The sequence below is a fragment of the Leptonychotes weddellii genome, chromosome 2 (assembly GCF_054177405.1).
Source record: "Leptonychotes weddellii isolate Sample4059 chromosome 2, ASM5417740v2, whole genome shotgun sequence".
Classification (NCBI taxonomy): Eukaryota; Metazoa; Chordata; class Mammalia; order Carnivora; family Phocidae; genus Leptonychotes; species Leptonychotes weddellii.
In genome coordinates this window covers 94,529,674-94,542,717 of record NC_138370.1, presented here as the reverse complement: position 1 = coordinate 94,542,717, position 13,044 = coordinate 94,529,674, and the positions used below count along the sequence as shown (strand labels likewise).

Genomic DNA, 13,044 nt, shown 5'->3' with positions numbered 1-13,044 from the left:
TAAACTGATCAGAATGAGCCCATGGAGAGCAAAAACTCAGAAAGAGAGGAGAAAAATGCAGTATTGAGTTTGAGTAGGAAGAAAGGTGGAATTATTGTTTGAATGGAGTGACTGGTTCTAGATAAGAGAATGGGTGACTCATCTCTGAAAGCAAATGGGAGGGCAGAATATGGGGTGTAGCTGCTGTTAGGTTGGTAGAGGTAAGTGGAGTCTGTGGAAGTCCTCTCCTGATTGCTGAGAATGAGGGTAGATGAGGAAGGGAGAGAAAATTTGAAACAGGCCCCTAAGAGAGTGGAAGGTGGATGGACCTGGTAATCAAAGTGTGATTGCCTGGCAGCATTAATAGCATCATTGAGTTTCAGAATCAGAAATTTAAAATGCGATCAGGGGACCATGGTTATATTTTTTCCCTCAGTGTTGTTCAGCTGTGTAAATGTTGGATTTAATTAGAGTTGTGATTTTGACATGCACATATTGAAAACAAGGGAGTCAAAGGTGTATGCATGTGGTGATTATCATGGTTGACCATGGAAATTAAACTGGGTAAAGGGAGGAGAGAGGACCTCAGGGGAGTGTGGGTCCATAGAAAGGTGTTTGGATCAATGGATTATATAGGTCCCAGTGGGATTTTAGGTTTGTTGGATTTGGGAGAATAAAAGGGCACAAGATGGATGGTAGTGGACAGAAAGTGGGATACATGAATTTGAGAGTATGAAAGAGTTGTTGTTTTTGTTAATAACAAAGTCTAGGCAGTATGACCTTGAAAGTGAATGCCTGAGATTGAGTGAAGGACAAGATCTTCAGAAGAAAGGATTTCAAGAAACCAAGAGTCCCCGATCACTAAATAACTATTGAAATCTCCAAGAATAGGGGTTGTTTAGAGAGAGTAACAGGATCTAAATGCAGGATCTAAAATGTCCTAGGAGCTGGCAGTTGACATTAACAATGAGGGGCAGAGGGTGATGACATAAGATTCAAAGATTGGGAAAAGGGTATACAGATTAAACAAGGAAGACAAAAGCAAGGTCCAAAAATGGCAATGATGAGGAGGCTGGTCATTTAGAACAAGTGGTTCTGAGGCTTAGGAGCATAAGTTGCCCCTTGAGAGATTTTTCAAGGTAGTTGAAAATGTAAAGCACTATGAAATGTAATGTATTGCTATTTCTAGCATATGAAAAAGTAGTAGTTATTGCAAACTCTTTTAGCAAAATATTTATATAAATAACCAGGGGGATTTCCTCTCTCTGGCAATCCCCAAAAGCAATAAATAGATTTTTTTTAAGTCACTGAGTGGAAGTTCAGAACTTCGGGACAAGATATCATTCAGAAAAGCTTTTAAGCAAAGTCTCTTTATTTTCTGCATAACAAAACTGTCAGATATTACCACCCCTGATAATTTAGACCTCTGATACTGAGGTTTCTAAAATGTCTAAGGAGAGATTTGAAAACCCTACCTACCTCTATTTAAGGGGATGGGAGGAGAGATTTGTCCCCTGTTAAGCACTTTGGACAGGATCTGGTCTTCCTTGATTGACATTTTCCTCCATGTGTTTCTAAAGTGATGGACAGTGATGACCAGTTGTAACTTCTCCACTCTCCTTTGGGACTCAGGAATGTGAGTTTCCTCTGTTCTCTTACCTGGATGTTTCAAGTAGCAATCATGCAACAATGCCTATGTATGACATAATGCAGGAAATAAAGGGTAGAGATTATTCCTTATTCTCTCCACTCTCTTCTTATAATAAAGTCCTCTGTGTTTAATATTTTTTTAAACTAGAAAGTTCTAAATTAGAAATGGATCAAAATCTATGAACACCAATTTTGGGTGTTTTCACATGAAGCTTTTGAATTAATTTCTTTTCCTAATTATATAGCTACACATAGTCATTATAGAAATGAAAAGAAGGGGGAAAATAATTGAAAAGTATTATTGAGAGCTAAGACTCTTAGTATTTTTGCATATTTTTTTCTGATTATGTTTCAGTCATTTTTAAAAATTGTGGTGAGGTGCACATAAAATTTGCCATCATAATCATTTTAAGTATAAAGTGGTACTAATTTAAATTCACACTGTTGTGCCTCCATCACTCCCATCTATCCATAGAATTCTTTTCATCTTGCAAGACTGAAACTCTGTACCATCAAACAATAACTTCTCATTTCTCCCTTCCCTCTCCCCTTGCAATCACCATTCTACTTTCTGTCCCTACGAATTTGACAACTCGAGGTACCTCATGTAAGTAGAATCATGCAGTATTTGTCTTTTAGTGACTGACTTATTTCACTTTGTATAAAGTCCTCAAATAGCATTTGTCAAAATTCCCTTTTTAAGGCTGAATAATATTGCATTGTATGTTTATACCACATTTTGTTTATTCATCTGTTGATGGATGCCTAAGTTCCTTCCGCTTTTTGGCTACTATAAATAGTGCTGTTATGAACATGGTCTACAAATATCTCTGCAAGTTCTTGCTTACCATTATTTTGGATATTTTCTCAGAAGTGGGATTCCTGGATCATATGATAATTCTATTTTTAATTTTTTGAGGAAATACCACGAGTTCCATAGCAGCTGTACCATTTTATATTCTCACCAACAGTGTGCTAAGATTCCAATTTTTCCACATCCTGGCCAATACTTTTTAATTTTCTGTTTTCTTTTTTTTTTTTTTCAGAGTAGCCATCCTAGTGGGTGTGAAGTGGTTTCTCATTGTGATTTTTTATTTGCATTCCCTAATTATTAGTGATGTTGAGCATCTTTTCATGTGCTTATTGACCATTTGTATATCTTCTTTTGAGAAATGTCTATTCAAGTCCTTTGCTATTTTCTAAATTATATTGTTTGTATTTTTATTGTTGAGTGGTAGGAATTCTTTATATGTTCTGGATATTAACTCGTTATCAGCTATATGCTTGGCAAATATTTTTTCCATTCCATGGTTTTCCTTTTCACTGTGTTTAATATGACCTTTGATGCACAGAAGTTTTTAAATTTATGTAAATTTATTTGGGTTTTTTTTGTTTGTTTGTTTGTTATCTGTGCCTTTGAGATCATACCCAAGAAATCGCTGCAAAATTCAGTATCCTAAAGATTTTCACCTGTTTTCTTCCAAGACTTTTATAGTTTTAGGCTCTATGTTTTTGAGTTAGTTTTTGCTTATGGTGTAAGGTAAGGGTCCAACTTTATTCTTTTGCACATGGATATCCAGTTTTTCCAATGTCATTTATTGAAAAGATTGTCTTTTCCCCCATCGAATGGTCTTGACATCCTTGTCAAAAATCATTTGACCATATATGTGAAGGTTTATTTCTGGGCTCTCTGTGCGACTTTATTGGTCTGGATGTCTGTCTTTATGCCAGTACCACACTGCTTTGATAAGTGCAGCTTTGTAGAAAGTTTTAGAATTAGGAAGTGCGAGATCTCCAACTTTGTTCTTCTTTTTCAAGATTGCTTAGGCTATTTGGATTTTATGAGATTTCATATGAATTTTAGGATGGATTTTTTTCTATTTCTGGAAAAAACATCATTGATCTTCATTGACTTTTTTTTTTAACATAGCAGTTATCACACTTTGTGAACAACATTATATTCTGCCTTTCTTCCTTAACATTATATTTATCTTATTAAAAATAAACATTACTGCTTGGGGCACCTGGGTGGCTTAGTCAGTTAAGTGACCGACTCTTGATTTCGTTGACTCAGTCATGATCAATCTCAGGGCTGTGAGATCAAGCCCCATGTCTGGCTCTGCACTGGGTGTGGAGTCTGCTTAGGATTCTGTCTCTCCTTCTCCCTCTGCCCCTCCCCCTCCCTCTCTAAAAAAATAAAAAAATAAAAATAAATAAATAAACATAACTTCTTTTAATTTAAACACTTCATAAACATACTTTACAATGACTACATAAAGGAAAACGTACAAATGGAAGTATAACTGAAAGATTAGAAAATTTTTTACCTCAAATTATGTGACTTGGGTATACTTTAGATACTATAAACATAAAAATGAGAAAAATTTGATTCAAGATTGTAATTCTTACATTATTTTTGACCAACTACAGTTCTGGAATTCATTTATTTACTCAGCAGACATTGCTGAGTCTTTATAGTTTTTGAAGCCCTGAAAACCTAGATATAAAGTAGATCTGATCTTCAACCCTCAGGGAAAGGGAACAAATACTAGAATTTAGTGAAAATCTAGTATGTGTCATGAGTTCTCACTTTCTATTTTAATGTTTGCATTAATCGTTTTTTAAAATATTTTTTTAAAGATTTTATTTATTTGTCAGAGAGAGAGAGCACGCACACACAAGTAGGGGGAGCAGCAGAGAGAGAAGCAGGCTCCCCGCTGAGCAAGGAGCCTGACGCCGGGCTCGATCCCAGGACCTGAGCCGAAGGCAGATGCTTAACCAACTGAGCCACCCAGGTGCCCCATTGTTTGCATTAATCTTATGGGGAAGTGATGTTAACCCCATTTAGAAATGGGAAAATAACGTTCATTTCAGAAAGGCTGAAACCACCTGTCGGAGGTGACACAGAGTGAGTGGGAGGGCTGGGATACAGCTCAGGGCTGACTGCTTCCAAAGCTCCTGCCCTTTTCACTCTCCTGAGTTGCCTATTGGCACTTGTGACCTAGGACAAGAGACAATACATATAGCTAAGTGTAACATGAGCAAAACACTGTTATAGCAATATTGTGCTGGAAAAGAGTCAACCAAGGCTTTAGAGAATTTAAGACTTGCACACTGAGAATTTCGTTAGCTACAATGGGGAGGGCAGCATTTGTGGATTCATCCATTCACAAACCTGCATTGAGCTCCTACTGTGTGCCAGTCACACAGCTAGCTCCAGCGGTGCCCTGAAGATCTGAAAGAGAATGAGCGTGACACTGACCACCCTCAGGAGTCAATCTCTCGGGAGACAGGGAAGTAACTGATGAATGACAGAGCCCTGTGCCAAGCTCCGCCACGGAGTCGAATGCAGAGTGCTGGGGACAGGCTTCCAGTGTACTAAAAGCAAGCGCACAGTGGCAGAGCCTGTGCGGTACAGCAGGTATGCTGAGCACAACAGACTGGACTCTCCATGCCAAGTTCAGATGCTTGCACTTCATCTGATAGGCAACAGCAAGCCAGCAGACATTTTTAAGCAGGGGAGTGACAAGGTTAAGTCTGCTTTTAAGAAGCTACCTGGCAGTGTGTCAAGTACAGAGTGTGGAAACGTGGGAAGAGACAGGGGCCAGGAAAACCAGTCTGGAGTCCAAGGGTGCCAACTAGAGATGGAGAGGGCCCGGTACAGGCAACAACAGAAGAGACTGACAGAGTAGGGACCATATTTACAAGAGGAAGATGGCAGAATTCGTGGACTGTAGGATGTATAGCGAGAATAAGTTAGGAGTCAAGAGAACAGCATAAACAAAAGCTTCAGGTCATACATATGTTCAGAACCACTGCATTGTTTACAAGTGAAGGACTCATTCAGCATTTCATAAGTAGGTAATGAATGCTCTTTGAAGATTTTATTTATTTATTTGAGAGAGAGAGACACAGCGAGAGAGGGAACACAAGCAGGGGGAGTGGGAGAGGGAGAAGCAGGCTTCCCGTGGAGCAGGGAGCCCGATGTGGGGCTTGATCCCCGGACCCTGGGATCGTGACCTGAGCCGAAGGCAGACGCCTAACGACTGAGCCACCCAGGCGCCCCGGTAATGAATGCTCTTTGAATTATCAGTATTCCTTTTATATATTTAGTCATTCTAAAATACTCTAATAGTGGGGCGCCTGGGTGGCTCAGTCATTAAACATCTGCCTTCGGCTCAGATCATGATCCCAGGGTCCTGGGATCGAGCCCTGCATCAGGGTCCCTACTCAGTGGGAAGCCTGCTTCTCCCTCTCCCACTCCCCCTGCTTGTGTTCCCTCTCTCACTGTGTCTCTCTCTCTCAAATAAATAAATAAAATCTTTAAAAAAAAGAAAAGTCTTTAAAAAAATAAAATACTCTAATAGTTTAATAGATTTTTTTCTCCCAAGCAGTTTACACATAGCCTGCTACATTATTTATTCTTTTAATTCTGTTAGCAAAGTCTTCTTACATAGATAGTATAAGTGAAATTTTTGTCATTGTTATATTGAAACATAGATTTTGAGAAAATGGATTAGTGAATTTTTTTCTATAATGAAATTCAAAAGATTAATGGACTTTTTTTCTGAAATGGGGTTCAGAAAAGGTTATTGGTCAGGTAAATAATATGCAACACTATTTTAATGTTTCACAAAAGTTTTCCATTTTCTTAGGTCATTACTAAGTCTTGTAATTTATTTGGTTCTTTTTTGTTCTGTAGTGCCACATTTATTTTCATTAATAAGCAAAATGTACATCTGGTTAAAAGTGGAATCTCTTGTGCCTGTGCGGTTATGTGTGACCAGATGAGGGCGGCAGTGAGGCACTAGAAAGAAGGAACAGGCCCTTAAATTGCAGAGACACTTAAGACCATCCTGTAAATGCCCTAAACATCTGTTGGGGCTGACATCTTAATTAATTGATTCATTTTCTGAGCTAGAGACTATGACGTAAACATTGTCACAGAATTTTCAGAACATCGAATGATGTCCTTATAATGCAATAGAGTAATAAATTTGTGGGAATTTCTTTTAAGATTGATGACCATTAACACAGATGTATTCTGAAAATTTTACATCAGTCTGAAGGGAAAAGATTAGAGGAAGGATTAAAAGTAAACATGTTGTGGGCGCCTGGGTGGCTCAGTTGGTTAAGCGACTGCCTTCGGCTCAGGTCATGGTCCCGGAGTCCTGGGATCGAGTCCCACATCGGGCTCCCGGCTCAGCGGGGAGCCTGCTTCTCCCTCTGACCCTCTCCCCTCTCATGCTGTTTCTCTCTCTCTCTCAAATAAATAAATAAATAAAATCTTTAAAAAAAAAAAAAAAGAAATTTCTTAAAAAAAAAAAAGTAAACATGTTGTTTCTTGTTAAAGAGTGTAGGCAGGGAATTTAATAGTTTACAAAGACAATAAAAGGAATTTTTTTTTTTTAAAGATTTTATTTATTTATTTGGCAGAGAGAGACACAGTGAGAAAGGGAACACAAGCAAGGGGAGTGGGAGAGGGAGAGGCAGGCTTCCCTCAGAGCAGGAAGGGCTCGATTCCAGGACCCTGAGATCATGACCTGAGCCGAAGGCAGACGCTTAACGACTGAGCCACCCAGACACCCCGGAATCTTATTTTCTTTGAACATTGCAGATACTCCTGAAATAAAAAGAAAAATTTCCAATTTATCAAATATATAGTAAGCAAAGCTTAGGATTAAGTAACTAAGAGAGGTTGCCCAGATTCAGTAAATATCTTCTTTTATAAACAATTACTAAAAACAAATATTTTTTGAGTACCTTATATGTGCTAGGAATTATTCCAGGCTATAGAAGGGAACAAAACAGACACATGGCCTGCCCTATTGGAGTATATATTATAGTGGGGAAGATAAACATTAAGCAAAGCCCCAAATTAATTCATAGTTACAATTGAGAAAAAAATGGAGAGTAGTCTACCACAGGGCCCCAGGTAAATTAGTTTAGGTTCATTCTCAAAATTGGAAATTAAATAAAATTGAAAATAGGACTTAAGAACAACTCGTTTCAAGTTCTTAATACCTATTTATATTATGTATTTCCTTTAACAATAAATAAAATGGATAAGGGGGAATTTACATATTAATAAAAATAACATTGCAAAAGAGTATTTGGGTAGTTGATATACAACAATAAAACACTGCCAATTGAAGTGTCATAAAATACCACAGGCCTTCTCTGACTGCCCAAACTTGATTAAACACCATGTCAGTCATCAGGCTGGCCCCAGCTGCAACTGAGAATCTGTCCTCATTTGATCCACTCTAAATCCCAGGTCCCAAACCTGGAAAACACTTGTGTAAATAGAATCCCCTACCTCCTCTTTTTCATTCATCTTCATTGGCATCTCTGACATCCCAGATTCCCAGTTTGCCCAAGCTATGAGCCCACTTGTAGGCTCTCCAGCCTCTCTCTGAGCCTGGACCCCTTGGCTCAAAAGGTTATCTATAGTTTTAAAGGCACTTTCAACTTTTGTTATATTCCTTCCCTCCACTGTATACACTTTCCAGATGTGGATTGACTGAGACAGCCCCTCAGCTGACTCTGATGGGATCCATTACTGATGAACCACGGCTGGGCCCTCACTGATTCTTCTATTCGTCCTTAACTGGCTGTCTTTCTAATTCTCTACAGCCCCTGTTTCAATTCAGGATCCCCCTTTTCAAGCTGAACTTACTCCTGCCACACTACCTCCTGGAACTCCATCTGTTTGACTTAGGACACTGGGTTATCCATGGTGAACTCTCAAGTTTTCTCCTTCCGTTCTGCCTCAGAGAGACACTGTTCTACCTTGTATCTAAGCCTACTCCTTCTGACTTCTTAAACCAACCCCTTTTTAACTTCTTTTGTGATTTTTCTCATTCATATTCCCTCTCATCTTTTTTTTCTTTTCTCTTCTTTTCTTTTCTTTCTTTCTTTCTTTCTTTCTTTCTTTGCCTTCTGACATCTTCTTGGCCTACACACATGTTCAAGTCTAATGATTCTTATGAAATGTTCATTTCACCTGAGACTCTATTCCATCTTTCTCCTTCCCTTAACAGCAGTGCTTCTCAAAGTAGTAGTCTGTATTTATGCCTTTCACTTCCTTGTTTAACACTTGTCCATCCATTTCTTCTGGTCTGCCCTTTTCTGAAATGTCTACTTACATGATCAACGAGAACTTTCCAATCACCTGATCTAGCCACCTCTTCCTAGTGGCTACTCTGGGGCTTCCTGTGGAACTTGTTGCCCAGTGTCATGTCTCCACTCTTCTTGGTTCTCACATTTCTAGCTGTTTCTTTGGAGGCCATTATTTCACTATCTGGCTCCTGGGTAGAGGCATTCTCTAGAAGGCCATGTCTCCTTTATATCCTACCTTTGCTTCTTTTAATCTAGTGCAATGGCTTCTATTATTGCCCACCCCCATGTGGATGAACCCCAAATTCCTCTCCAGTCCTAATCTCTCTCCTTAGTTTGACTCACATTTCCCACCTCTTATAGAGAGCTTCATTTCTCTACAAGATTCATGGGTACATCAAACAGAACTGATCTGAACTCATCATCTCTCGGTGGTGCTCCATGCACCCTGGATTACCTACCTGCTAACTCTAATCATGATCTGCAAGGTCCTTCTGTGCCTTTGCTCTTGCTGTGTTCCCATCCCAACCCATCTGTCTGAAATGCATCTCTTTGTACCACTTTCCTTGTTCCCCAGACCCTGCCTCTTCCATTTTCTCCATTTGTTGGAGTCCTACCCATCCTTCAGTTTAGCTCATATTTGGCCTTCTTAAACAAACACTAACTTAACTCTCCCCTTCCCCATTTTTCATCCATTCTTTGCTTGGAAGTCAACTATACCTGATCCCCCTCACTCTTGTATTTGAGATACACATTTGTGTTTGTCATCCCCATTAAACCCTGAGGCCTAAAAGTGCTGGGACTGTGCCTTATTTATCTTTATATCCCCTGCAGGACCTGACACGTAGCAGAAACCCTAGAAATTTTGGTTAATTTGCATTGTTGGAAGGAAAGTGTTGCAAACCTTAAATTTTTTTTAAGATTTTATTTATTTATTTGACAGAGAGAGAGCACAAGTAGGCAGAATGGCAGGCAGAGGGAGAGGGAGAAGCAGGCTCCCCTCTAAGCAGGGAGCCTGACACGAGGCTTGATCCCAGGACACTGAGATCATGACCTTAGCTGAAGGCAGATGCTTAATTGACTCAGCCACCCAGGTGCCCCACAAATTTTAATTTTTTAAAGAATTGTGAAGAACATGAAATTTGTAATATGCAGGCTACGAATTTGGGAGACTATAGGAAGTAAAAAAAAACAAATTTACATCAAATATGGTTGACATTTTTGTCTCTGACCTATTTCAGCTAAGGCAGATTTTTAGGGGATTACATAAAATTTCACTTTGTAAGGGTGTTTTTTAGGAGTGATGAAATTCTTGGAAATTAAGATTAAGTTTCAGGCTCTGGGATTTTATTTTACTCTCTTTAAAGTTAATAAATTGGCCTGCTACAGTTTCATGGATGCTGGCAAAAGACATGAGACTCTGTCAAAGGCAGAGGACTTTATTATTCAAGAGCACAGCGAGCAGCATGAGCATCACATAGACATCAGTTTCTCATGTCCTCCAAGTTGCAAAGGAGTGATACTGAACAGTCCACGTGGATGTGAGTGGGTTTGTGTTGCAGCCAACAAACATGGATCTTGAGGAAGCCACTGCTTTTATAGCAAACCTGTTCTTGTTCCAGAGGGAGATATTACCTCATTCCTCAAGGTTGCTACAAATACAAACCTGATTAATTGCCCAGGAGAGGAGAAATTTGGTGGGTATTTTTGACACACTCAGCAAGAGCTTGCAGAGATGCCCACAGCCCATGATGGATTGCCTTTCCCAAAAACATTCTGTGAGAATAAGACTTGGTTATCCTGGTGCATCAGAGGGACTTAATAAATATTTGTTGAATCAAATTAATTAATTAGTGAGAAGAAGGGGAACCACTGAGGAATTAAAAATGCAAATAGAGTGAATCCCTGAGGGAACAGTTCTAGATTTCAGATCTGATTAGGAGGAAAGGCAGAAGAGGAATGAGAACTAAGACTGCATGGCATTATAACAAATAAAATTTCTAAAACCTTTACCTCATGGGAGGTGAGAAGGCCTCATATACAGAGCAATCAGATTAAGTCCAAACAACCTAAGACAATGCCTGTAGCTTGCTATTAGTATTACAGTAACTACAGTTCTTTACATGGTAGTGTTTAGCCACACGCTAAACTTCATTAGAAGTTCAGATACTATGCTCATTTGGGAATTATTAGCACACATTTCTTAAAATAGTAAATTGAACTACAAATCATTATGCTAATGATTTTGATCAGAATTAAATACTTCCTTCAAAAGTTGCAATGAAACAAATAAAATATCTTAACCTCTCAAGATTATTTTTTTAAACTGAAGAATAATTAACATTCAGCATTATACTAGTTTCAGGTGTACAACATATTGACTCAACAATTCTGCACATTCCTTAGCGCTCCCCACAATACGTGTAGCCACCATCTGTCACCATACAAAGTGATTACAATATTATTGACTAAATTCCCTATAGTGTACTTTTCATCTCTATGACTCGTTTATTTTATAACTGGAAGTTTGTACCTCTTAATTCTATTTATCTATTTTGCTCATCCCCACCATCCGCCTCCCCTCTGGCAACCACCAGTTTTTTCTCTGTATTTAAGAGTTTGTTTTTTGTTTGTTTTTTCATTTGTTTTGTTTTTTCTGGATTACACATATAAGTGAAATCATTGGGTATTTGTCTTTTTTTTATCTTTTTCACTTAGCATAATACCTTCTAGGTCCATCTATGTTGTTGCAATTGGCAAGATCTCATTCTTTTTCATGGCTGAGTAATATTCTGTTATAGACACCACAACTTCTTTATCCATTCATCTACTGATGGACACTTGGGTGGCTTCTGTATCTTGGCTATTGTAAATATTGCTGCCAATAGACATAGGGGTACATATATCTTTATGCATTAGTGTTTTCATTTTCTATAGGTAAATACCCAGTAGTGAATTATTGGATCACATGTTATTTCTATTTTTAACTTTTTGAAAAACCTCCATGCTGTTTTCCACAGTAGTTGCACCAATTTACATTCCCACCAACAGTGCCCAAGGGGTCCCTTTTCTCCACATCCTTATCAATACTTGTTATTTCTTGTCCTTTTGATCCTAGCCATTCTGGCTTGTATGAGGTGGTATCTCATTGTGGTTTGATTTGCATTTTCCTGATGATTAATGATGTCGAGCATCTTTTCATGTATCTGTTGGTCAACAGTATGTCTTCTTTGGAAAAATGTCTATTTAGGATCTCTTCCCATTTTTTAACTGAATTGTTTGGGTTTTTTGGTGTTGAGTTATATAGTTCTTTATATATTTTGGATATTAACCCCTTATCAGATATATCATTTACAAATATCTTCTCCCATTCACTAGGTTGTGTTGTGCTAAGATTTTGTCTTTGAACTAAGGATGCTGAGACTGGGTTAGTTTCTGTTGAGGATTTGAATCAGGAGGTCATGTAAAGCCATGGTAAGTGAACCAAATAAGGATGGTCTATAGAGAAGAATAAAAGAGACCTTGTCTGTTCTGTTTGCCTCTATACTCTTACAACCTGGCATGGTACCTGCTACATAGTAGGCTCCCAGTAAGTCTTGGTGGAATGAATAAAACAGACTCTGGATGGGGGAAGAGGGAGAGAGAGAAGGAGAAAGAGAGGGAGATTACTTTTGCTTCCAACAGCTTTCCATTCCTGACTGTAATCCCTCATGAGGACTATCTGCATTTCCTGTCCTTATGTCCATGAGAGATCCCTGTGTGTATCCAATAAATCCCCCTTTATGCTAAAGCTAGTTTGGGTGTGTTATGTTCCTTACAGCTGAATTAAACCTAAGAATCTCTTAATATAAGGTTCCCAATCATTAGACTTTAAAGTCTTCTTGTCCCCAGGGAGCTATGGTCCCTCATGCAAACCAGAAATCTTGATGACTTGTCCAGAAATTACTGAATTCCAGAAGTAGGCATGCCTCCACTTTGCTTAAGTGAACCTCACATTTTTGGGACAGGGAAAAGAATAGAAACTCAAATTCACCTGAAAATAAAGAAGTTACCGCCAAAAATAAAGCTTTGATGGTCTTCTTAAAAAAAGCAACTTCTCGGGCGCCTGGGTGGCTCAGTTGGTTAAGCGACTGCCTTCAGCTCAGGTCATGATCCCAGGGTCCTGGGATCAAGTCCCGCATCGGGCTCCCTGCTCTGCGGGGAGCCTGCTTCTCCCTCTCCCTCTCCCACTCCCCCTGCTTGTGTTCCCTCTCTCGCTGTGTCTCTCTCTGTCAAATAAATAAATAAAATCTTTAA

At 38.9% G+C, this 13,044-nt stretch overlaps 1 protein-coding gene across 10 annotated transcripts in view; it reads left to right on the top strand.

Annotated features, from left to right (window-relative positions):
- Nucleotides 1–13,044, top strand: part of ALPK1 (alpha kinase 1) — a 120,332-nt gene that overhangs the window by 12,030 nt on the left and 95,258 nt on the right. Inside the window, exon 3 of one of the 10 annotated variants that reach the window (XM_081811977.1) lies at nucleotides 12,127–12,222. The exons of the other annotated variants lie outside the window; for them this stretch is intronic. The gene's annotated coding sequence lies outside the window, so the exon portion shown is untranslated. The remainder of the gene's footprint in view (nucleotides 1–12,126; nucleotides 12,223–13,044) is intronic. 10 annotated transcript variants of the gene reach the window in all.